General features: G+C 34.0%; 1 long non-coding RNA gene across 1 annotated transcript; it reads left to right on the top strand.

Annotated features, from left to right (window-relative positions):
• The first annotated feature begins 4138 nt into the window (after positions 1–4138).
• LOC108465136 (uncharacterized) lies at positions 4139–10003 on the top strand. Its single transcript, XR_008269674.1, has 3 exons — positions 4139–4814; positions 4893–5023; positions 9729–10003. It is a non-coding gene; the product is annotated as an uncharacterized LOC108465136 (long non-coding RNA).
• Positions 10004–25535: the final 15532 nt, after the last annotated feature.

Raw genomic sequence — 25535 nt, 5'->3', positions numbered from 1 at the left:
TCAATAACATGCGGTGCTCTCGCACTTAAATTGTGTATATATGTTTCAATAAACCGATCTTCGTGCTGATTATATAAACATAAAAAAACTAATATTAAGAACTTAATAATGATATTAATGAAAATAATAATATATATAATAATATTTTATTACCATTTATAATTGGACGCCAGAAATGTGTTTGTGATCCAAACGAATTAGAGGTATTGACATTTTTAAAATCTTTTAGATGATGAAAATCGAATAAAATTGAAGAAATTACAAGCGATTAGGATAAAATTAGGAAAAGAATTTAAGAAAAATTTGAGAGATTAAGATAGAAAATTAAGAATAAGAGAGTTGAGAGAATAAATGAATAAGATTGAATGAAAAATTATAAATGTAGTGGGTATATATAGGAAAAATTTTATCTATTTGGGTTTTTTTTCATCAGATTATAATTGTTGGTCCCAACAGTTAGAAAATCAACGTCCCTAATTTTCTAGCCATTGGCGATCCAACAATTAACATGTATAGATTTTTAAATAAATCTTGTGCAGGGCACCGGTGCCACGTGGCACCAACGTCTTGCAAAGGCAGCCTATTTCCTTAAATTTCAAAATAATCGACCTAAATCTCTAATTATTTCTCAGAAATGACATATATACCTAATTTTCCCCAAAACAATTTCTTATTTTCTCTTTCTGGTTTTACTTCATTAAAAAGTAAATTAAAAATATGAGCAGAATATTTATATTAATATATAATAAATATAATGATCAATTTTTGAAGTTAATGAATTTAAAATTAAAAATTGAAATACTATACCATCCAAAATATGGAATAATTTAAGATATGAAGAAAAAACATATAAAATAATTAAAATATGTGGTGTCATGAAAGATTATATGACACTATGTGCATATTTATAAAATAAAACATTAACGTGTAAAAATTTATTTAAGTTTTTATATTTATAGCACGAATAATAATGCGAATACAATGTGTATGGTGTATTTTTCTATAAACTGAATTAATATAATAAATTATACAAAAAAAGAGATAATTTTAAAGTTGAATCACTATAATAAATTCTATAAAATAAAATACAACAAAAATAAAATAAATAAACTTTAGAAGTAATTGATGAAAGTGAAATATTAATAAAGGTTATGGATTGGATATCAAAATAAAAGGTCATGAATTGTTAATGTAACTTTTAAAGATCAAGAATGAAAATACACAATGATAAAAGGTTCTGGTTCATTCATGAATTTTTTCTAAACACAATGTTTATATTGAAAATCGCCACTAATAATCCACTGAATTTCTTTAAAATGTCTATTTTTAAGAAAATTTATTAGATTAGGTTTTTTTTTTAAATTACAGGATTAGATCGATTTTACGAAAATGTTTTCAACTAAAAGTGTTTTCCTCCGGCTTGAAGCGCTTTCTACTCAAATATCTTTTTCTTTTTTTCTTTTTTTTGTCACCTCTTGTGAAAATAAAACTTACAAAACATGTTTTTATATAGACCCTGAATCTCATTTTCCTTGTTTTCTCAAACAATATGAGCTATCATAGACTCATAATCTATTTGCAGTTTGTTCCTAGATAATGTGATATTGCTAACTTTTTTTAACAACATAAAATTAAAGGCTACACTTAATTTTTAAAATTAAAAATAAAACTTTGTACAACATAAAACTCTAACAAAATCTATTTTGTTATCTTTAAATGCTATCCTTTTATTTGAGATTATTGATTATAATTTGATGTTGGTTATTAGGCAATTAAATTATTATCTTTAAGTTATTATTTTATAATTTTTTATTTTCTACATTTTTATCGTGAAAATTTTATATATTTGTATCGTATTTGTATTGAGTCTATATAGATCCATAACTCATACTTGCTTAAGAAAACAAGAGAAATAAGACTCGGGGACTATATAAAAACCTGTTTTGTAAGTTTTATTTTCACAATAGGTGGCATCAAAAAAATTTTAAAAAAAAATAGATATTGGGGATAGAAATTGCTTCCATTAGAAGCATTTTCTTGCAAATACATTGAAAATGTTTCCTGCTGGAAGCGTTTTTATAAAATTGGCCTAGACCCATAATTTTTTGAAAAATGGGCTAATCTAATCATTTTTAAAAAATTGACATTTTTAAAAATAGTAATCAATATTTATATTTGTAAACAAAAGACAAAAGTTTTAAAGTTTTTGACATATTTTACTCTAAAAATTGTATGAATTTTGTGAAAATGTTTTATTTAAAATTAATTAGATATTTTTTACCCATAATTAATTTAGAGATCAATTAACAAAATCCAATTAATTAATATTAATTTAAATTAAGAACGCCTATCTATTCCATAAAAATACCTACATATTCCTAAATTTAGTGCAAATCTATGAGTTAGTGTGATCCATTACTCAATTGTAAAATTATAAAAAAAAAGTATTCTTTTTAAAAGGTAACAAATATTCTTTTGAGAGTATTTTGTATAATAAAAATTATAAAATTTAAACCTAAAATATTATAATTCTTACTCTACTAACTTTATCATTTCAACCAATTTCATATTTAATTTTTATATCAAATTTTTTATATAAGCTTTTTACTTACATATGTTGTAACCTAGTATTATTAAAAGAAAATCAACATTGATTTCTTTCTTTTGACTGAAATTATTGATTTTTAAGTTTATATATAAATAGTAATTCAAATTATTTATATATGAAATTAATTTTTATATAATTAATTTTTAAAATAATAAAATACTAAATGTAACACAGTGAATTTTAAAAGTACTCATGTGTCAAAAAAATTCTATCCACATAAATTTGTTTTACTTTTTATAGGCTTTGAATTTAATATATATTATTGAGTTAAATTAAAAAAATTTAATTGAGTTTATAACACCCATCAATTAATTCCAACTTGATCATTAAGTTACTAAAAGTCCTTTATTTTAATAAAGTAATAGATATATTTTTAAAACATTTTATCTTTTCATATAAAGATCTAGAAAATAATTACACACAATAGAATTTAAACCTAAAACATATCATTAATATCATAATTTTATTATTTCAACTAAAATCATATTTAATTTTTATCTCAATTTTAAAAATAAAGTTTCGTTCATGAGTCATAATATATATATATATATATATATATATATATATAATGCAACAGCTAAAAATCATGAATGAAATTGAAGCATTGATAAAACGTTATGGATGATTCATAGATTTTACCCTACTAAAGAAAACTTTATTGAAAAATCAAAATCAGCAATCATTTTTAAAGATTTTAAATAACGATTTTAATGTATTTGACGATCCAAAAGGAAAAAACAATTGTGATTTTGTGAAAAGACTTTTTCGCAATTAATTAAAATATTTTTATACCTATTAAACAAATCAATTAATTGATTATTATTAATTCAAATTCATAAGTTCAACTTTTACCTTCAACATCCATACCTTATAACAATTTCGCCTTTATTTAATTTTTTCGTTAAATTTTACTTTTAAACTTTTAAAAGAATTAAATTTAATTATCAACCTTTTCAAAATATCAATTTATTATTTTTACCCAAAATACTAATTAAAACATTACAATATTAAACATTGCGCCCATATGACAATCTATGAATACTTCATACTAATTTTTTAAATTTTAAATATTTTATAATTTTAAATTATTCATTAACATGACATAAAAAGTATAAAGTATCATTGAAATCTCACGCAGGTTGCCATGCCGTTAAAAACTTAATGTTTTAGTTAGCATTTCTTTTAATAAAAAGTAATTTAATTCTTTTAAAAATTTAATGATAAAATTAAGCTCAAGAAAAGAATAGAGACAACAATAAATATATATATATATATATTAAAAATCAAATTTAACATTATACTTCATTCAATTTAAAAATACCTACATATTCCCAAATTTGGTGCAAATATTATTAAATGAAATTTTTAATGGAGAATATCAATTTTTTCTTTTGAGAAAAACCAGGCTTCTATTAAAACAAAACACAAAAGAAAACAACAAAAATGTCCTAAAGCCCAAAGCCAAAGAAAAGAGCCCAAGCCCAAACAGAGTCAAATGAAGTCCAAAAAAGAACAAAACAAACAGGTAACTAAAAAACAAAACAAAAACCTAAATAGTGCAAGCAACTCCCAAACGCAACAAAACGAAACAAGGCAAGAACGAGGAGCTGAAACAGAAACCCTTTGGAACTTGAACCAAAGAGACATTGCCGAAACCAAACAAACACCGAAGATGGTGGCCAGAGACGATCATAGAGGCATCACGGAGCTAAACCAGAGGAACCGAAGCACACAAAGATCTGGAAGAAGACCTGAGCGACCAAGAAAGCACCGACGAATGTCAAGAAACCACCATGCCGCCGACCCACATCCGAGAAAACCAGACTCTACCAACGCAAATCAAGCAGCAAACGGTCCCACAAAAGAGGCCGACTCCCTAGCAAATGCGACGTGACGATCCCTTTCCACGACCTGTAGAGCAAAGTCAGGGACTCCGCTCCTCTCAAAACTACGTCCCCCACCCCTAGAGGTGTGGGCCACGGAATTTCCTCCATGGGAAACATGCATGAAATGACAATAGCAGAAGCATCTGACTAAAGCCTTGATATCCCGAATGTATGGCCCAATAACTGACTCATCATGGATAGGGGAGTTAATCTTTTGAATGACAATAAGGGAATCACCTTCAAAGATTGCTTCCTGTAAGCCCGAATCAATCCCCAAACAAAAAGCATGGTAGCAGGCCAAAGCTTCAGCTGCAAAAGCGGTAGGAATGTGCGAGTTAATTATTGATGTGTAGCCAAGTACAAAACCAAGGTAATATCTAACAACAATTCCTGCACAGGACCGCAACATAGGCACATGGAAAGCAGCATCAAAGTTTAGTTTAAAACAAGGTCGTTCAGGAGGCCGCCAACGCTCAGAACCAATCGGACGCCCAAGCAACTTCACATGCACTGCGCCAAGCTCCAGCAGGTAAGATCGCACCTTACAGATAATGTCCTGAATCTAAACAATTTTATTTTCATGCACTAGGCGATTTCTAGCATACCAGATTAACCACAAAGCACACACCACAGATCTAGAAACCGAACTATCATGCACAGTAAAAACATTAAACAGTTAGTCCTAAAAAGAGACATTGTCTAATGCTCGTGGCCATGTGACATACAACTCTGCCCAAACACTCGATGTCGAGATGCAGTCTCAGAAATCATGTTCCACAGTTTCAGGCGCTGCCAAACAATGAGAACACAGTGGGGATGCGCGAATCCGCTAATTGTAAAGATTGTAATAGTTAGGAATAAAGTTACTGAAAATGCGCCAAGTTGTAATTTTGATTTTTCTGGAAGTTGCATTTTCCATAGTCTGTTGTAAATATGTTGGTAAGGGGAATTTTAAGGATATTTTAAGAATTTTGGCCTATATGAGCTTAGAATTTCGTAAGGTTTGTACTCGATAATGTTTTTGACAATGGTTTTCATAAAATTAAGTCAATTTTTGGAAATGAGTATTAAATGTCTTTAATTTTAAAAAATGGACTGATTTGTAAAAAGGTTAAAGTTATGAGTCTTTATAAACAATTAAACCAATTTTTCAAAAAAAAAACCTAAAACCCCCTTCCCAGTTTGTTTCACGTAAAAAGCTTTGCTGTATTCTTACTTGTGTCGTTTTTGCTCTCTCAAGCTCTCTTCATTAATTTTGGTTGCTAATTCTTCCCCCTTTTGATTTCTGTCAACTCTCAAACCATTTATCTTCAAAATATTCCAAGAAAACACCCAAAAGTCTCACCAATTTTATCATCTTCCTTGAGCGTGGGTTTCTCAAATTTGTGTCAAAAACTTCGTTTTTCTTCCGTCAAATGTAATCAATTGTTTTCTTATTAGCTTTAAATGTTATCTAGTTCTTTAAACTGAATTTTTAGCCATTAAAATGCATGTTTTAAAAAAAAGTCGAAAATCGAGTCTTTAATAGTGAATTTTGAGTTTGCGAATAAAAACTTGGTTTTAAAATGTTTTTCAATTAGTTTTAACCTAATTAGAAGTTTTCTAAAGTAACCTTGAAGTTTCGTCAAGCATTTCTCGAGTTTTAATGAATTTTTGTTGTAATGGCCAAAACTTGTCGAAAATTTTTAATACCTTAAAACGCATAGTTTCGTGAAGTTTAAAGGTTGGGAATTAATTGTAGATGAATGGAATTTATTTCATACAAAGAGATTAAGCGTAAACTGAGTTATTTAAATTTTAAGTTTGTTGTACTAAAGGTGTTGGTTAGAGAAGAATGTAGCTTAGGCTTGTGTTTTTGGCTGTTTGAGGTGAGTTACTGACTGAATATGTCGGTTTGTCTTATTGAAGTGAAGGAGTCGATAGGACCTTCAACGAGTAAAGATAACGGCAAAGTGAAGCTTGTCTAAGCTTTCAGTTTTTCTGCAAAAGCGAATATTTTGGTGAGTGTTTTAGAATAGATGCTTATAAGCGATTCATTGTGTATTTGGAAATTTAAAGGTAGCCTAAACCCCTTCTCTAAATTCCGATTGTAAGTGTTCTTTTACCTATGCTAAATGTGTGATAAATATGTTTGTGAATTGTGATAAAGAGGATTATAATATGATGAAATGTGAACATGTTGGGATGAATGTTATGACAGTAAATACGAAGCTATGTTATTCATGCCATGTGACAGTGTGTATAATATGCTAATGATATGATTATGCGGACAATCGGTAAGTAATATTTGATGCCATTATGGATATTTTGGCCTTATGATTTAATGAAACCGTTGGATATAGTTGGCATGCTATAGGATTGTCAGTACTTACTTATTTGTGATTGTGATATATGGGGAGCTAAGGCCCAGGGACAGTTTTGGAGAGATAAAGGAGTGTGAGCCAAGCTCCATTCACTGGGATATATATGTGTGTGGTGTGTTGGAGAGTGTTAACTATATGCTTCGCTTAAGGGATATGTTTGACTCTATGAGTTTATGTGTGGTGTGTTTGAGATCCGTGTATTTTATGTGTGGTAATAGAGTCCACTTTATATTTCATAAACTCAAGAGTCAAATTATCATACTCTGTAACTAATGTGACTACATGTAATTATATGTGCTTATATGTGATTGATGTGTAACGGAAAATTGATATATGTATGCCTAAACGTTCGTCTAAATAAAATGTAAAAGAATACATGGAATATGACTAAATATGTGAATCATGTCACTTAGTTAATGATGTTTTGGGATTAATCTATATGTTGTTTGATTGGTGCATGACAAATTGTTTACGTAATGGTTGTTCTAGGCATTCATTGAGCTTGTCAAGCTCACTGACTCCATTTTATCCTTTGCAAAGTAGTTGCGTTCTTGGTGTGAGAGGTGTGGTCGTCGAGGATTGATCTAAGCCATTCTTTACTCTTTATCTAGATGTTTTGCTTATTCTAGTTCTAGGGAATAAAAAAGAAATGTGGTAGACATTTATATCGGTTTATTAAGACATATTGGGGATTACTTGTATATTGCATATGTTTAGGAAGCTTGTGAACTTGGACATAGTGTTTGGTTTATTGTTTAGACATTTTGATGCATATGTGACTAGGTAAATGAAACACAATGTTTAGGGACTAAGTTTGAATGATTTAAATGCTCTTATATGCTGAATTTTTGTACCTAGAAGCAGCAGTATCGATATTACTGCTTTTAGAATGATACCTATGTATTTTCAAAAGTGCAGGGAATCAAAATATCAATTTGGTATCGATACCTTAGCCTGAGTATCGATACTCGTGGTGTAATTATTAATACCTTATGAAAGGTACCGATATTTTTTGATGTTTTGAAATTTGCTGAGAATCAGAATGCAAGTTTGGTATCGATTTTCTAGGTGGTATTGATACCACTTAAAGGAAATATCGATGCCATAGAGGTGGTACCGATACCTACGTAACATTTTTGGGAAAATTTGCAAAGTGGTCCCAATTGTAACGGTTGCATGAAAATTTTGGTGAATTTATTTTAGGGATTGCATGCTTAATTGCGGAAAATAACTAAATCGCATAAAGTGCAAAAGTCTCATTTTGATAGCTAAGGGTGTTAATTTGCCGTGAATCTTAATGTGAAGGTCTTTAAAGGACAATTAGGTTAATTTTAGAAGGGTGACCAGGCATAGGGGACAAGTTGGTCAAAAAGTCAAAAGTCTAGGTGGTTTAGTGAATTAATTGAATAAAATAAAACAAAATGACTTCATCTTTTCATTCTCTTCTCCTACCACCGAAATTTTCAGCCATTAGAGGGGTTTTTGAGCTTCAAAATTTCAGCAACTTTAAACCTTTGCAAGTAAGGGATCTTGATGACTTTTCTTAAATATTTTTGTACTTTTAAGACCTTTTTAGTATGAGCTTTCTAATGGGGGGACTATTTTGCAAGATGGTTAAAAGTCTAGGATTTTTCCATGAGAGCATTTAGGTTGTTTGTTGAATTTTTATGGAAGAAAATGAGTCTTGGATAGGTAATAAACAACTTTTGTGAGGAAGTTTTTATGGAAACCCTAACTAAGGACCATTTTGCATAAGTTGTAAAATAGGTGATAAATGTATGAAATAATGAAAATTATAGACTTCTTCTAGTATAAAAATTATTCGGCTAGGCTTGATTAGTGAGAAAATATGATTAAAATCGAATTGCGAGCCTAGTGGTAAAATTATCATTTTGTGAAAGCCTAGGGGCAAAATGGTCATTTTGCCCAATTATAAATTTTTGAGTATCTAGATTTATATGCTGATGAAATGAATGAATTTTATTAATATAGATCAAGAGAAGCGTGATTCGGGTCTTGATCGGGATAAGAACAAAGTTTATGAGGATTAAGCTCGTTCCCATTATTTTGTAAAGGCAAGTACATATGCAAATAACGTGTCATTGTTGCTTACTTTTAAATGTTTTATTTTTACCATGTATCATAAATTTTACTCAATGTCATAAAAGTATAAATAATGCGAGGTAAGAGCAATCTACATTATGAACAAGTGCAACAACGTCAAGTTAGATACGAGATCCCGTTGAACCTCGAAAATAATATATGATATAAAAAGGTAAGTCATGAGAAATTGAGTGGTCTGAACTCATTAGTTGAGTCTGAGTTCATGAGAAAAGTGAAATATGCAATGTGGGTCCAATTACTGACTTTATGTGTAGACCCGTGAGTAGCTCAATGAGCGGGCATTACATGATAGAGCTATGGGTCCGGGTACTGACTTGGTGAAAAGGCCTGTAAATAGCTCAAATATGCAAGTATTACAAAGTACGAGATAGCGTTGGTTACTTGTATAGTACTTAGGAGCAAACAATCCGTGTATTCATTGGTATTTCTGAGTGTTCAAAGGGGTAACTCGATGAATGGATTGGCGATACTTCTAGTGAGGTATGTCAATAGAGAGAATGAATTTGAGTTATTTTACAGGTAATTGCAGGTATGTATACTAAACCTCCAAATGAAGACCTTAGTATGTGATGAGATGTAGTAAGTATGCATAGAATAAGTGAAGAGTAAGATAGTGAGATTAAAATGATATATCATTTAAGTATGATAAACCACGGTTTGATGAATGTATTTCTAATTACACTTATTTACATATATGTACTTACTAAGCTCCCATGCTTACCCTATTTCCTTTCAATTATCTTATAGTGCCACTGAAGTAGATCGAGGATCGTCGCCTACGTAGTTGAAGCCAGTCACACTATCCTTGAAGCACTTGGTATAGCTAGTTTTATCTTTTGATTATGGCATGTATAGGAACCTTTGATTTTATTTTTGCGTCACATTGTTTTGGGGCCAAAGGTATTGGCTTGTTTTAACATTTGACTCATTTTGTATAAGGCTAAGGAAAATGGCTAATATTGTAAGTTATTATATGGATGCAAGATAGTCTTTTACAAATGTGAAATGTTTATAGGCCTTAACTATGGTTGTTGGTTAAGAACTCATATTAAATTTGACTTTGACATGTTGGTTGGTATTCAATTTTGTTTCAGGGTGGCATAAGGCTTGGTAATAGCCTTATATTATCCACACAGGTAGACACACGGATGTGTGTCTAGGCCGTGTGTGACACACAGTCAGCCCCATGGGCTTGGTATCTGCCCGTGTGTCCTCTACACGTAAATTTTGCAAGTCAGTATGCATGGTAGTAAACACACAGGTAGAGACATAGGCATGTGTCTCAGCTGCGTTAGGGCACAGCCTAGCACACGGGCTTGTGCCTTAGCTGTATGCCCTAAAATGGATGCTAACGTCAGAAATAGAATGTCAAGGTTTTTTGACATGGGCTAGGACAAGGGCGTGTCATGGCCATGTGAGGGACATACGGGCGTGTGACAGGCTGTGTGAAAACCTCTGTAGGTTCGAATTTAGAATTTAATTCACACGGGTATGGGACACGGGCGTGTTCCTAGATGCTTAGGTTGTGTTTGTCACACGGGCCATCAGTATGGCCATGTTATAATGACCACACGGGCGTGTTGCCCTTCCACACGGGCGTGTTGCCCTTCCACACGGACGTGTTGCCTTTCCACACGGGCGTGTGCCTTGTTTTAAGAGTCATTTTTATTTAGTCTGTTTAAGGACCCGAGTTGGTTTCCAAGGAAAGTTTGAGACTTCGTTAACCTACTTTAAGGAGTCTAAATAGAGTTCAAAAGTGTTTTAAATTTAATTAAGTCTTGGTGACTTGAATACGAATGTATGCATGTGGTTAAGTATGGTAATGCCTCGTGCCCAGTCCTAGCCTCAGACTCAGGTTAGGGGTGTTAAATTTAATGGTATCAGAGCTATGGTTTAGTCGATTCTCAAATTAATATAGCGTGTGTATAAGTCTAAGTATACATGCCATAAATAAATTGTGATAGTGTGATGGCTCCTGAATTTGTTATCATGTTTTCTTATGGTAATGGATCCCGATCGAACTATGGCAGACGATGTATAAAGTAATGCACCGGCTCCTGCTGAAGGGGCAGTGCCATCCGATTATCGACCTCTCATGGTTAGCCAGAGAGGGGGAGAAGGGGCTCGGGAAGCCTTTCTCCACATGATGAAAGAATGGTACACGGAGTTCGTCCAAGCAAAACTGAATGCTCAACCCCCTCCACCTCTACCTATCCCTCAACCTATCCGCGTACCACTGCAGGGTATGGATTTTGTGAGACTAAATAAACCCCCAGTGAACAAGATCTGAAAGCATGGAGCCGAGGAGTTCCGTGCAAATAAGGATGATGATCCCGAAAGGGTAGAGTTCTGGCTTGAGAATACCATTAGGGTATTCGATTAATTATCTTGTACACCTGAAGAATGCTTAAAGTGTGCCATATCCTTGTTGAGGGACTCAGCATACCACTGGTGGAAAACATTAGTTTCAGCAATACCTCCTGAGAGGGTCACATGGGAATTCTTCCAAGAGGAATTTCCAGAAGAAATATATAAGTGAGAGATTCATGGATCAAAGGCATAAGGAATTTCTTAACTTGAAGCAAGGCCGCATGACGGTTACTGATTATGAAAGGGAGTTCGTCCGACTTAGTAAGTATGCTCAGGAGTGTGTGTCCTCTAAGGTTAAGATGTGTTGAAGGTTTGAAGACGGAATTAATGAGGATATTCGATTGTCAGTAAGTGTCCTTAAATTGAAGGAGTTTGTAGTGCTAGTTAATCTGGCTTATAAGGCCAAAGAATTGATTAAGGAGAAGAAAAAAACTGAGGCAGAGACTAGAGAAGCAAGAAAGGGACATTTAAGCAAATCATTTCCATCTCAGTCTAAGAAATCCAGAGACGTTTACTCTCATTCTCATGTGTCAGTTGGACACTCGTATAGAGATCGTAAAAAACAAGACTCTGATTCTAAATCTCAGGCTACATCAGTTGCTAATGTGGGTAACGTGTTCTCAACCAGAGTGCCAGCATTGTGATAGAAGCCATTTTGGCAAGTGTAGAATGAACAATGGATCTTGTTTTCGATGTGGTTTTCAAGACTATTTTATCAAGGATTGTCTTGAGATGAACGAGAAAGAAAAATTTCAAGATGCAAGGCCAAGTGGCACCAATTCTAAAGGAAGACCTTAGAAGAATATCGAAAATGCGACTAGCAACAAGAATGTAACAAGAGACACCACAGTTAGATCAGAAGCTAGAGCTCCGGCTAGAACCTACGCCATACAGCACGTGAAGATGCATCTTCTCCCGATGTGATCACCGGTACATTTTCTCTCTATGATAATATTGTAATTGTTTTGATTAATCCTCACTCTACTCATTTGTATGTGTGCATGAAATTAGTGTCTAACATGAAAATACCGGTTGAGTTTACGGAGTTTGTAATTAAGGTGTTAAACCCACTAGGCAAGCATGTGATAGTCGATAAAGTATGCAAGAAATGTCCCTTGATAGTTAGAGGGCACTATTTTCTGGCCGATTTGATGTTGTTACCATTCAATGAGTTTGATGTCATTTTGGGTATGGACTGGTTGACACTCCATGATGCTGTAGTAAATTGTAGGCAAAAAGTTATTAAATTAAAATGTGAAAATAGTGAAACTCTTTAGGTTAAATCAGATGAACCAGAGAATTTTCCTATTGTGATATCCTCAACGTCTGCCCGGAAATGTTTGAGGAAAGGTTGTGAAGCTTATTTGGCTATTATAATGAATGCTAAGGAGTCTAAGCTGAAGGTTGAGACAGACCAGTTGTATACAAATATGCGGACGTATTTTTGGAAGAATTGCCCGGGTTACTCCCTAATAGAGAAGTTGAATTTGGTATAGAGATAATGCCAGGGACAATGCCTATTTTGATTGCTCCGTATCGAATAGCTCCGATTGAGTTGAAGGAACTAAAGTCACAATTGCAAGAATTGACCGAAAAGGGCTTTATGAGACCAAGCTTTTCACCGTGGAATGCTCCGGTGTCTTTTGTGAAAATTAAATATGGTTCCATGAGGCTGTGCATAGATTACCGGTAGTTAAATAAGATGACAATCAAGGATAAATATTTGTTGCCGTGGATTAATAACTTGTTCTATCAATTGAAAGGAGCAGCATGGTTTTCTAAGATAGACTTGAGATTCGACTACTATCAATTAAGAGTTAAAGAGTCCGATGTGCCTAAGACTGCTTTTAGGACGAGGTATGGTTACTACGAGTTCCTCGTCATGCCTTTCGGTTTAACAAATGCTCCTTCCATGTTTATGGATTTAATGAATAGGATTTTTCGGTCATACTTGGATAAGTTTGTCATTGTATTTATTGATGACATCCTGACCTATTCTAGAGATGAGGTACAGCATACCGAACATTTGAGAATCGTTCTACAGACTCTGAGAAACAATCAATTGTACACCAAGTTTAGTAAGAGTGAGTTTTGGCATTGAGAAGTCAAATTTTTGGGTCACATTGTCTCGAGCGATGGCATTAGGGTTGATCCCAGTAAGGTTTCTTCTATTATTGAATGGAAACCACCAAAGAATGTGACCGAGGTTAGAAGCTTTTTGGGTTTGGCTGATTATTACAGGCAATTTGTAAATGACTTCTCCATGATTGCTACTTCCATGACGAGGTTATTGCAAAAAGAAGTTAAGTTTGAATGGTCGGATAAGTGTCAATAGAGTTTTGAGAAGTTGAAGAAGTTTTTGACTGAGGCTACAATATTAGCACAACCCGAATCAGGAAAAAAGTTTGTGGTTTACAGTGATGCTTCTCTAAATGAGTTGGGATGCGTGCTTATACAAGAAGGCAAGGTTATAGCTTATGCCTCAAGACAATTGAAACCTCATGAGAAGAATTATCCGACACATGACCTAGAGTTGGCCGCCATAGTGTTTACTTTAAAGATCTGGCGACGTTATTTGTTCGGAGAGATATGTCATGTATACACTGATCATAAGAGTCTTAAGTACTTGATGACGCAGAAGGATTTAAATATGAGACAATGGAGGTGGTAGAAACTATTAAAAGATTATGAGTTGGTTATCGACTACCATCCGAGTAAGGGGAACGTGGTCGCCGATGCATTAAGTAGAAAATCATTATTTGTACTGAGAGCAATAAACGCCCAATTTTCATTGTCAAAGGATGGTTTGATACTAGCTGAGTTAAAAGCTAGACCGACATTTCTCCAAGAAATTCATGAAGTTTAGATAGTGACAATGAATTGTTAGCCAAGAGAACTCAGTGTGAATCGGGTGTTGAGTCGGATTTTCAGATTGATTCTGATGATTGCTTGAAGTTTCGGGATAGGATTTGTGTTCCTAAAGATACTGAGTTGATTTAGAAAATCTTAATTGAGGCACATAGTGGTTGTTTGTAGGTACACCCCAACAGTATGAAAATGTACAATGATTTGAAGAAAATGTATTGGTGGCCGGGTATGAAAAGAGACATTTCGGAGTTTATATCAATACACTTAGTGTGCCAACAAGTGAAAATCGAGCACTAAGTACCTTCGGGTTTACTTCAGCCTATCATGGTCTTCAAGTGGAAGTGGGATCGAATTACTATGGATTTTTTGACGAGTTTACCAGTAACTCCGAGGAAGAAAGATGCCATTTGGGTCGTGATTGATCAACTGAAAAAGTCGGCTCACTTTATCCCGATGCGAACGGATTTTTCACTCGATAAACTAGCCGAATTATACATTTCCAAGTGAGGCTTCATGGAGTGCCCTTGTCAATTATTTCAGATAGGGACCCAAGGTTTACTTCGAGGTTTTGGAAGAAGTTGCAAGAATCTTTGAGAACAAAGTTGAATTTTAGCACAGCTTTCCATCCGCAAACCAACAGTCAGTCGGAGAGAGTAATTCAAACCCTTGAGGATATGTTGCGTTGTTGTGTCCTAGAGTTCCAAGGCAGTTGGGAGAAGTATCTACCGTTGGTTGAATTCGCTTATAACAATAGCTATCAGTCAAGTTTGAAAATAGCACTTTACGAAGCCTTGTATGGGCGTAAGTGCCGAACGCCCTTGTATGGGACCGAGCTTAGAGAGAATCGGGTTCATGAGGTCAACTTAATAAAAGAGATTGAAGAAAAAGTTAAAGTGATTCATGATTGTTTAAAGGCCGCTTCGAATAGACAAAAATCCTACGCGGATTTGAAACAAAAGGAGATCGAATTTCAAGTCGGCGGCAAAGTATTTTTGAGAGTGTCTCTTTGGAAAAAAGTTCTCAGATTTGGTAAAAAGGGTAAATTGAGTCCGCGTTTTATCGGACCTTATGAGGTGATAAAGAAAATAGGACCGGTAGCTTATCGGTTAGCCTTACCATCGGCATTGGAAAAGATCCACAACGTGTTTCATGTGTCTATGTTACGCTGATACCGCTTTGACCCTTCACATGTGATTTCTCTGACTGAAGTGGAGATTAGACCAGACATGTCTTATGGGAAGGAACTCGTTAAGATTCTAGCTCGAGAAGTTAAGCGATTAAGGAACAAGAACATTCCCCTTGTGAAAGTGTTATGGTAGAGACACGGAGTCAAAGAGGCCACGTGGGAAACCGAGGAGACTATGAGAGATCATTTTACCCCTAGGCTCGAAATTTGATTTTAATCATATTTTCTCACTAATCAAGCCTAGCCGAATACTTTTTATACTAGAAGAAGTCTATAATTTTCATTATTTCATACATTTATCACCTATTTTACAACTTATGCAAAATGGTCCTTAGTTAGGGTTTCTATGAAAACTTCCTCACAAAAGTTGTTTATCCAAGACTCATTTTCTTCTATAAAAATTCAACAAACAACCTAAATGCTCTCATGGAAAAACCTTAGACTTTCAACCATCTTGCAAAATAGTCCCCCTATTAGAAAGCTCATGCTACAAGGGTCTCAAAAGTACAATAATATTTAAGAAAAGTCATCAAGATCCCTTACTTGCAAAGGTTTAAAGTTGGTGAAATTTTGAAGCTCAAAAACCCTTATAATGGCTGAAAATTTCGGTGGTAGGAGAAGAGAATGAAAAGATGAAGTCATTTCATTTTGTTTTATTCAATTAACTCACCAAACCACCTAGACTTTTGACTTTTTGACCAACTTGTCCCCTATGCCTGGTCACCTTCTAAAATTAACCTAATTGTCCTTTAAAGACCTTCATATTAAGATTCATGGCAAATTAACAACCTTAGCTATCAAAATGGGGCTTTGCACTTTATGTGATTTAGTCCTTTTCTGTAATTAAGCATGCAATCGCTAAAATAAATTCACCAAAATTTTCATGCACCTTTATAAACATGCCGTCACACATAAAATAATATGAAAATAATTTATCTGGCTTCGGAATAGTGGTTCTGAAACCACTATTCCAACTAGGCCCAAAATCAGGCTGTTACAACTCTCATACCAAGTTAAAGAGACGAAATAGTGGTTCTAGTATAAAAAGTATTCGGCTAGGCTTGATTAGTGAGAAAATATGATTAAAATCGAATTTCGAGCCTAGGGGTAAAATGATCATTTTGCGAAAGCCTAGGGGCAAAATGGTCATTTTGCCCAATTATATATTTTTGAGTATCTAGATTTATATGCTGATGAAATGAATGAATTTTATTAATATAGATCAAGAGAAGCGTGATTCGGGTCTTAATCGGGATAAGAACAAAGTTTACGAGGATTAAGCTTGTTCCCATCATTTTGTACCGAGGTAAGTACATATGCAAATAACCTGTCATTGTAGCTTACTTTTAAATGTTTTATTTTTATCATGTATCATAAATTTTACTCGATGTCATAAAAGTATAAATAATGCGAGGTAAGAGCAACCTACATTATGAACAAGTGCAACAACGTCAGGTTAGATACGATATCCCGCTGAACCTCAAAAATAGTATAGGATATAAAAAGGTAAGCCATGAGAAATTGAGTGGTCTGAACTCATAAGTTGAGTCTGAGTTCATGAGACAAGTGAAATATGTAATGTTGGTCCGGGTACTGACTTTGTGTGCAGACTCATGAGTAGCTCAATGAGCGGGCATTGCATGATAGAGCTATGGGTCTGGGTACTGACTTGGTGAAAAGGCCCTTGAGTAGCTCAAATATGCAAGTATTACAAAAAACGAGGTAGCTTTGGCTACTTTTATAGTGCTTAGGAGTAAACTATCCTTGTATTCATTGGTATTTCCAAGTGTTTATAGGGGTAACTCGATGAATGGATTGGGGATACTTCTAGTGAGGTAAGTTAATAGAGAGAATGAATTTGAGTTATTTTACAGGTAATTGCAGGTATGTATACTAAACTCCTGAATGAAGACCTTAGTATGTGATGAGATGTAGTAAGTATGCATAGAATAAGTGAAGAGTAAGGTAGTGAGATTAAAATGATATATCATTTAAGTATGATAAACCATGGTTTGATGAATGTATTTCTAATTACACTTATTTACATATATGTACTTACTAAGCTCCCATACTTACCCTATTTCCTTTCAATTATCTTATAGTGCCGCCGAAGTAGATCGAGGATCATCATCTATATATTTGAAGCCAGTTACACTATCCTTGAAGCACTTGGTATAGCTAGTTTTATCTTTTGATTATGGCATGTATAGGAACCTTTAATTTTATTTTTGAGTCACATTGTTTTGGGGCCAAAGGTGTTGGCTTGTTTTAACATTTGACTCATTTTGTATAAGGCCAAGGAAAATGGCTAATATTGTAAGTCATTATATGGATGCAAGATAGTCTTTTACGAATGTGAAATGTTTATAGGCCTTAGCTATGGTTGTTGGTTGAGAACTCATATTAAATTCGACTTTGACATGTTGGTTGGTATTCAATTTTGTTTCAGGGTGGCATAAGGCTTGGTAAATAGCCTTATATTGTCCACACGGGTAGACACACGGGTGTGTATCTAGGTTGTGTGTGACACACGGCCAGCTCCATGGGCGTGCTGTCCAGCCGTGTATCCCCTGCATGTAAATTTTTCAAGTCAGTATGCATGGTAATAAACATACGGGTAGAGACATGGCCGTGTGTCTCAACCGTGTGAAGGGCACGGCCTAGCACACGGGCGTGTGCCTTGGCCATGTGCCCTAAAATGGATGCTGACGTTAGAAACAGAATGTCAAGATTTTTAGACACGAGCTAGGACACGGGCGTGTCATGCCGTGTGAGGGACACTCGGGCGTGCGACAGGCCATGTGAAAACCCCTGTAGGTTCAAATTTAGAATTTATTTCACACGGGTATGGGACACGGGCATGTCCCTAGATGCTTAAGCCGTGTGTGTCACATGGGCCATCAGCATGGCTTTGTTACAATGACCACACGGGCGTGTTGCCCTTCCACACGGGTGTCTGCCCTGTTTCAAGAGTCATTTTTATTTAGTCGGTTTAAGGACCCGAGTTGGTTTCCAAAGAAAGTTTGAGACTTCATAGGCCCACTTTAAGGAGTCTAAACAAAGTTCGAAAGAGTTTTAAATTTAATCAAGTCTTGGTGACTCGAAAACGAATGTATGCATGCGGTTAAGTATGGTAATCCCTCGTGCCCAGTCCCGGCCTTGAACTCGGATAAGGAGTGTTACACCAATGCTTGGGATATGTACATTCTATGTTTGTTTGTCGTATGTTAGTATGATTAAACGCTAAACTAAGCTTGCATGACTTGATATTCTCATAAATGCTAGAATAATTAAAGTAAAATGAAACTGCATGTATTTCAACTCTAATAATTACAATGAAATCGATGTGAGACGGTGGTGTGGCATCTTGAAATTCGGCCTGGCATCCAGGCTGGGTATGGGGTGCTATATGTGTAACATCTCGATTTTGGGCCTAGTCGGAACAGTGGTTTCGGGACCACAAATCCGACGAAGAAAATTTTATTTTTATTATATTTTTATAGTTTACGATTTCAAGAAATAATTTCGTGAAAATTTCGTTGGAAAATTTTGACGTTTGGGCATTCAATTTAATCAAAAGAACTAAATTGTAAAAGATTGTAAAATGTGTGTTCTAGTTCACAAATGTACTAAGTACTTGTGAGTAATGGGTTTTTAAATTGGAGATCCTTAAATGGCAAATAGCCCATTTGTAATTAATGGACAAAAATAGACATGGCATGGTATGTTTTTCTTTATTTTTCATTAAGGATATTTTAGTAATTTGGAAAATAAAGCCAAAATAACTAAGAAAAAGATGTCATCTTCTTCATTTTTCTCATGCCATAACCGTATATGGAGATGGAAGACATGGCTAGGGTTTTTAAAACTCCCAAGCTTGATTGTAAGTCCATCTTTGCCCCGTTTCTAATGTTCTTTGCATTTTTGAAATCCTCGTAGCTCGATTTACCCATTTCTACCATTAATTTGAGCTAGGATTCATGTTTAAAAATTGACCCATATGTGACATGCATGCATTTTGATGTCTAATGGTAGAAAATAAGTGTTGGGTGTTAGATAAACAACTTTTGCTAAGCAATTTTACGTGAAAATGAGTAAAACGACATAATCGGTAAAAAATACCTAATGTTAATAAGTATATGTTAGAGTGAGAATTTGATGTTGCCATAGAAGGGAAAAATGATCAGCATGTCATAAAACATAAGAAAATAGGGTGAAGTTTAATTTTTGAGCCTTGAGACAAAAGTGCAAATATGCAAAAGTTTAAGGGTCAAAATACAAATTTGTAAAAATATGATTTTGGGTCATTTTGAATAATGTGAGTCCTAAATAGACTATATTTGAAATGATAGATCAAGGAAAATCGAGATTCAGGCTAAAATCGAGAAAATACCAAGTAGTGGATTTAAATGGTAAAAATGGTCATTTTCGTATACGAGGTAAGTTCATATGATTTTTAATAATGCAATGTGTATTTTAATGTTATTGCTTTGATAGTATATGAGATGTAAGTCTATATATATACAAATAAATGTATTTGAAATGGTTTATTTATGCTTATTTTCCATTGAACTATGATGAATGAATATATGAGTTGAATAAAATGAGACATCCGAGAAAGTATCGACAAAGTTCTGATGTACGAAAAGCCCCATATGAACCTTAGGAATACTTAGGATACATATATCATGACATAGGATTTCCGATATGTGATATCGTGTAAGACCATGTCTAGGACATTGGCATCGTATCTGATTTCATGTAAGACCCTGTCTGGGACAGTGGCATCGATGTTTGATTACATGTAAGACCACGTCTGGGATGTTGGCATTGTATATGCTTTCTGAGCTATCCGCGTATCCTTATGTTTCCAAACGGTTCAAACGGGTATTTCGAGAAAGTAAATGATTTTGTGAAATTGAATTCGAATGATTATGATCAACTGAAAGTGAAAGTAATATGAATATGTGATTCCAATACCCTATTAACTAGTCAGGCTAGGGTGGATATAGTTGGCATGCCATAGGATAGGAAGAGTTCAGGGATGCTTCGACCTCGAGTCGATGAGACACTTGGTGTGTCACATTTGCTTCAGACAGATTCGATAAGGCGTTGGTCGCCACTTTGCTTCAGCTTAGCTGATAAGAGTTGGTCGTCACTTATTTGCTTTGAACTATTCAATGAGGCGTTGGCCACCACTCTAGTGTGTTTGGTTGGATCTGTGTATCCTCCAAAGTCTGAGTTATGTTAATAGGGGAAATATATGTGAAGAGATAAATCAAATGAAATTGAGGTAAGTAGTGATATTTGAATTGAATAAAAATTGGATGTGATTGATGAATGTATACATGTGTAAAATTGAATTGTATAATAATTTGTGGTGAATTTGAAATTGTGATTGAATTGTTATTACGATTGATTTGGATTCGATTCAGGTACGTTTGCATGTATATGTGCAAGAAAGCAAAGGTATGTATTTGCCATTATGTGCTCGTATGACTATGATGATTCATGGTGATAAATATATATCTTGTGTATTATGTATGAACGGTAATGTTATATGATTTGATGAAAGTATGAGGGTTTGTGGAAAGATACATGTATGATATTAAATCATGCCTATGAGTATAAAGTAACAATGAATTTTATGATAGCTATTGTGATTTTGCACCTAAATAGTGATGAATAGCAGCAGTAGCTCGAATTTGAAAAATCACCATAAATAGTGAAAGTCTAATTAAAGGCTGAATAATATATGAAATTAAAGATTAATGAGTGTAGTTTCACATATAGAAACGGTGTAAGCAAAAGAATTTTGTATTATGAGATATTTGAGTTCTTGTGAGACAGAGTCGGAGTGATTCCAGACTCCCCTGTCTTATCTTTAGAAAATCACTAAAAATTTTACAAAAATAATTGTGAGTTATAATTTATATGATTAAAATCATTATTGAGTCTACTTTCTAGAAAGATGGACAAGAGTATTATCTAAGCTCCTTATTATGAGATAAATAATTTTTAGTGAAGAGAGGTCAGAACTATTGGACAGCTAAATAGGGGCAACTTTAATGAATAAACTGTACTAATTTGCTAAACCAAAAATTCTAAATATTTTATGGTAAGAATTTATGTAAGTCTAGTTTCCGGGAAAATTAACAGATCTTAATTTTGAGTCATTTATCTTGAATTATAAATAAATTACCGACTATGACTTGAGTAGACAGCTTGACCAGAATATGATTAAAAGTGTAATTATTGTTGTTTTACCTTAGGAACATGTTGGTAAATTCCTTATTAATTTCATATGGACTTACTAAGCGTAAAGCTTACGCCCTTATCCATTTTTTTTTAGTATTGGCAGGTTGGCTCGGGGTTGGAGATCGTCGGAGGCAGCATCACACTATCAGAGTGTGAAGTGTCGATAAACTTCAAATGTTTTAAGTCAGTAGCATGTATAGAGATTTAGTCTGTATGCTAGTTGTTAGTATGATTTGGCCAAACATATTGACTTATTATGGTTAAATCGTATATAGCCATGTGATATGGTTTATATTCGATTATTGGGTTGTAAGTCTAATTGATTATGCATGCTTGATCTATTGCTTTATGATATGTGCGTGGTGATGTCCTGATACGGTCGAATGTATGATATGTCATGCTTATGTGGTGGATAGATTATGATCAATAGATGTGACCGTATTCTTAATGTAAAGGTGTATGGTAAGAATAAGTAATACCGTGGTTAAACATGAAATAGGTGCGGAATGTCTTAGTCAAGCATGTTGTTTTATGTTTGTGAATAGATGGTATGTCTAGGCTTGGTATAAAATGAGAAGAAGATCTGGTATGTCTAGTTCTGGTTAATGTAAGAATGTGTATTACATGCATGATGGTAGATAAATGATATATTTGTATCAAAATAGAGAATGTTGAATGTTGTTGAAATCATGTAGATGCATGTAAGGTGACAAAGGCTTGGGAAATAGCCTGAGTTAATTACACGGGCGTGTTGTTGGCACACGGGCGTGCCCCTATGTCCACGTGGGCGTGTGGCCCTGTTTAATGAGAAAAAAATTTCTATGTTTTCCAGAACTTTCCAAAATTCTCGATTTAGTCCCGAAACCTTTCTAAAATGTGTTTTGGGCTTCGTAGACCCAAATAAGGGACTATGTGCATGTGAATGAATGTTCCAAAATAAAAATCAAATTTTATAGCTCGTATTTTAGTTGGATGTTTGTATGTTTGTCCGGTAATGCCTCGTACCCTATCCCAGTCTCAGGTACGGGTAAAGGGTGTTACAATATGTATTTTCAATAGTGTCTGATGTAGTAAAGAGCCGGTACCCACTGCACATAGAATAGTCCCCTGAAGGCTCAGACCCCCACACCACAGAGTTAGCATGGGCAACCCAAGAAAGTGGTATATACAACACCCGATCTGCCATTGTCGAGTAGTTGAATTGATGAATTCTAAAACAAATAGGACCAAGGAACTAACTCCCATACGATGTAAATACCGACCAAGTAAATCAGGGATCCACACATCATCCCAAACTCGAATACCAGTGCCATCTCCCACATGCCAACCAAAACCCAGATGCAACAACCCTTTCACGACCCAAATGCTTTCCCAAAAGTAAGAAGGGTAAGTTCCAAGCAATGCATGCAGAAAATCACAATCGGGATAATATTTTGCCTTTATAGCTTGCGCCAACAACGAGGTAGGATGTTTTCCAATGCACGAAAACCCAATCCACCTTTCAATTTTTGTTCGTACAACTTGGACTAAGTCCACCAAGATATCCTTTCACGTCATTAGTACTTTTCCACCAAAATCGATTAATAATATTTTTCATATTAGAGTAAAGAGAACTCGACATTAAAAAAAAAAGACATGACAAATGTAGGAATAGGTTGTAACACACTTTTAATGAAAACTTCCTTCCCACCTTGAGAAATAGGCCGAATACACCAGCTTTCAATCTAAGATTGCAGGCGGTCTTTCAAAACCTGAAAAGCCCTCTTCTTATTATGACCCACCATATTAGGAAGTCCCAAATAACACTCTGGTTCTGTAGATATTTGAACCCCCAAACAAGTGGCTACTAATTCCATAGTAGACTCATGAACATTGGAACTGAATAGGATAGATGACTTCTCAAAATTGACACATTGCCCCGAACACAGTTTATACTCCGCCAAAATCTATTTTAGAATTTGATCCCTACCAATTGTGGCCTCTCCAAAAAGGATACAATCATCCACAAACAATAGATACGATACTTGAGGTCCACGTCAACCAATTTTTGCCCCATGGACCAAATTATCCCCAATCGCCTGGCGTATCAAAGAAGACAATCCCTCACGACAAATAAGAAAGAGATACGGGCTGAGGGGATCACCCAGTCTAAGTTCTCGCCTTGGGGAGAAAGTGCGGCCTACCTCACCATTCAAAACAATAGGGTACATAACAAAGCAAACACAGTGAAGAAGCAAATCCATCCAACATCTGGAAAACCCTATTCACACCATCATAAGTTCCAAAAAATCCCACTCGATTCTATCGTAAGCCTTACTCATATGTAACTTAAAAGCAAAGTGCCCCTTTTTGCCTCTCCTCTTACGGCGGAAAGAATTAACAATCTCATAAGTTGGTATAATGTTGTCTGTAATCAAGCGACCTAGAACAAAGACACTATGAGCCTCATCCACACACAAAGATGCAAGACTGCCTGAAACCGATTAACTAGTACCTTAGAAATGAGCTTATACAGAACCACACATAAGCTAATAGGACGAAACTATTGCATACAAGTGGGATTGTTAACCTTAGGAAGAATATCAATATTGATTTCCATCTTTTTGACTGAAAATATTGATTTCTTGAATATATATGGGAGGGATCCACTTAGACTGGTGTAAAAACTTAAGGAATTTTATATCTTTTCATAACTTTTTATACAACTAATATTTTAAAAATTCAACCGTCTTATTTCATGCGCCATTAGTTCCATTCATGTAGATTATGCATGTCAAGTTTGTCATAAATTAAAATTTCAAAACTATTTATTTTATGTAAAAAAATTCAATTGTTAAATATATATTAATGTAAACAATATTTTAGATTGATATGATAGAGATGTCGAATCGATTAAAAATTTACATGCATAACAAGTAGAAATATATTGAATAATTCAACAGTTGGATTCTTAAATTATTAATTATATCGTAAAAACTTAAGTGGTTTAACACCATTCCATAACTTTTATACGATTAATTTGTTAACAACCTAACATCATATTTTCATGTTTCATTCATATAAATTATGCATGTCAAGTTTGGCATAAATTAAAACTTTTAACTATTCATTTTAAGCAAAAAAAAAATTCAACGGTTAAATATATATTAATATAGACAATATTTTAAAACGATATGAGGATCGATTCAAAAATTTTCATGCATGACAAATACAAATATATTGATAAATTCAACCGATAGATTGTTAAAAATTAATCATAAAAAAGTTATGAATGGTGTAAAACTTATGTAGTTTTACACCGATGTATGTGGATCCTCCTCGGATATATATATTACAGCTTTTAAAAATAATAGTCATGTTTATATTACAATTTTTTTTTGACACATGACACTTTATATTTGAAGCATGTATTTACAATTTGGGTAAATTACTCTTGTATTCTTTATCTTTTAATTTTTAAAGATATTTTATACCTTTGTTAAAATTTTCCTTCATAAATTTTCTATATGTTAAATATAAAGTTACTTTTAAATAAATTTATCTCTTTATTTAAAGATTTCATTTAATTGAATTAACTTTTAATATTATATTAAAATGGTTTAAGGATGTAAAAGTCCTCGAACTTTTTAAAAAAACAATTAAGCCCCTACTCTTTTTTTTTTGCATTCAATTGGATACTTAAACTTTCAAAATGCATCAAAAAGGCCTCAAACTTTTTTAAAAAAAGTAACTAAGCCCCTATTTCTTTTTTTTTCACTCAATTGGGTACTTGAATTGCCAGAATGCATAAAAAAAGGTCTTCAAACTTTTTCATAAAAAACCAATTAAGCCCTTACTATTTTTTTTTTTTGCACTCAATTGGGTACTAAAAT

This window comes from Gossypium arboreum, chromosome 8 (genome assembly GCF_025698485.1).
Source record: "Gossypium arboreum isolate Shixiya-1 chromosome 8, ASM2569848v2, whole genome shotgun sequence".
Classification (NCBI taxonomy): domain Eukaryota; kingdom Viridiplantae; phylum Streptophyta; class Magnoliopsida; order Malvales; family Malvaceae; genus Gossypium; species Gossypium arboreum.
The sequence above is the reverse complement of the archived record's forward strand: the minus strand, read 5'-3'. Positions and strand labels throughout refer to the sequence as shown.